At 36.4% G+C, this 2,500-nt stretch overlaps 1 protein-coding gene across 2 annotated transcripts in view; it reads left to right on the plus strand.

The window, feature by feature from the left end:
* Positions 1-1,721: 1,721 nt before the first annotated feature.
* Positions 1,722-2,500, plus strand: part of LOC119583422 (transmembrane protein 272-like) — a 7,693-nt gene continuing 6,914 nt past the window's right edge. For both annotated transcript variants that reach the window (XM_037931892.1, XM_037931893.1), the window contains exon 1: positions 1,722-1,860. The gene's annotated coding sequence lies outside the window, so the exon portion shown is untranslated. The remainder of the gene's footprint in view (positions 1,861-2,500) is intronic.

Genomic DNA, 2,500 nt, shown 5'->3' on the forward strand with positions numbered 1-2,500 from the left:
TCAGTGCTCCCATGATAGCAGCTGCCTCTGCCTGTAGCGAGGAGGCGTTGTCTGTTACCCTCATGGATATTGTGGCATCCCTTGCTGCGAGGCCGGCGCCTGTACGGAAGTGTCAATTCCTTATCTATACATAGTTCTGGGACTGCGGACTCAAGAACTGATAACTAGAGGAAGTTATTGGCATTTTTAACAGATCTGACAACTTTTTTTGTTCGTTTGTTTAATCTTGTTCGAGGAATTTGTAATGTCTCAATTGACAATTCTCCAACTGCTGGTGATTTGTTCTGCCGCGGACATTTGAGTAATCACTTACGGTTTTATGAATCATGAATCTTGTTGCACTAATAGGTTGTATTTACTAAGGAGACACAAACGCGCACACACACACACACACACACACACACACACACACACACACACCACACACAAACATACATAAACAAACACATGCATACTAATTACTCTAAACAGAAAAAACTATAATATGACGTCATGAGGAAACTGATTTAATATTGTCTTTTTATAACTTTTTGATCATCAATCATGCAATATCATATTGGTTACTGTGGAGAATAGATGCATGATTAATTCCTTGTTTAACTACGGAAATGCCACGACTTACGTATGTGCTTATGCATGTATGCACAGTTATATATATGTATATACATATATACATACATACATACACAAACACACACACACACACACAAATATATATATATATATATATATATATATATATATATATATATATATATATATATATATATATTTGTGTATATATATATATATATATATATATATATATATATATATATATATATATATATTATATATATATATATATGTGTGTGTGTGTGTGTGTGTGTGTGTGTGTGGTGTGTGTGTGTGTGTGTGTGTGTTATATATGTATATATATGTATATATATATATATATATATATATATATATATATATATATATATATATATATATATATATATATTATATATGAATATAATTGTATGCATATGTGCATATATAAATATGTATATATAAATCTCTCTCACACACACACACACACACACACACAGTGAAAGAGACAGACAGACAGACAGACAGACAGACATAAAGATAGACAAACAGCTACAGCTAAAAGTAGACACAGACAATAATAGTAAAAAAAAAAAAAAAAAACGAATGGACGAACATGGGCAGGGAAAAAAGAACCTTGGCAAGGGAAGATAAACAAGGGACTTTTTGATGTATCATTATGCGTGGGTGTTTGCCGTATTGTACGAATGTGTTGACGACAGACAACAACACGATTTTGTAATTACAATCTCAGCCTCCACGCTCTAAGTACAATCAGGTACGCGTTGCATTCCAGGCCATAAACTGTGCTGATTAAGAAGCAGTAAAATCGCCTGTAAGATCCCTGGTACTGAGAGAGATTTTGAATCTCGTGCTCTAACATTCAAATTTCCGCATCGGAGGTGCCGCGGGAGTAAAGCTACACAACGTGGTAAATTCCTTATCGTTATCACGGGGATGACGACAATCTACCGTACCAAGGTTGCCAGTGGCGTGGTACTAAGGTGCAATATTCAGAGGCACTGGGGTTGTGTAGGTATGTATCATGTTGTAATGAACACGAAGGCTAAGGACCTTCTATTTGCTAAAGGGAATTCAAGACAGCTTCTAGACTCAAGGAAAAGGTCGTGGAAGATGGTATGCGGATGTTGAGTCATTGCTATCACCGATAACAATGCGGTGAGACGGCTATCTTATCAGATCAAGGCTTCGCTCACTGTTCCACGAGAGGCATAAGGGCATTCGGCAAGGAACTGACGAAGAAACACGGAGTACCGGCCTTTCAGAGTGAGTAGAAATGACTTCCACGTCTTTGCCTTGGTGTTTATTGGAAACTGTGTTGGAAAAGTCTCTGAGGTTGAACGGGAATGAAATGTAGAAGAGCGGTTTTTGCATGAAAGTCCTCCTTTAGTAAAGGAACCATTGCTTAAAATAAGAGAGGAAAAAACATGACCATAATGCCACAGGATAACTGAATTCAGTACGTCGGGATCTCATAATGATAATGATAAAATAATAATAATAACATTAGTAACAATAATAGTACTGATAATGCTAATAATGATGATGATAAAATACCCAGTACCCGCCGCTGAAGTGAAGGACAGACAAAGAACGGTTGAGAGGTAATCAGGTTCGAATGAGTGAGATGTATCGTCTCGAAACGGCTGAAAAGAGCGGGGAATTTGAATCCAATGTTCGTCCTTTTCAATGGGCAACTATTTTGTTTATTTGCCACTCATATTTTGTTAGAATGATTATTGTAGTCTGAGAGAAAGATTTTAAAACCTGGCTCTCGATATGCAGCCGAAATTTAGTCGAATGTGTATCTTAACTGATCGAGATTAGATTACCAGTGAAAAGTTTTGCTGGAAACAAAGGTCGACATTCAAATTTTGCAGCTGGTTTTGCATAGTATTATATATAT

Source organism: Penaeus monodon, chromosome 17 (assembly GCF_015228065.2).
Source record: "Penaeus monodon isolate SGIC_2016 chromosome 17, NSTDA_Pmon_1, whole genome shotgun sequence".
In the NCBI taxonomy this organism is placed as follows: Eukaryota; Metazoa; Arthropoda; class Malacostraca; order Decapoda; family Penaeidae; genus Penaeus; species Penaeus monodon.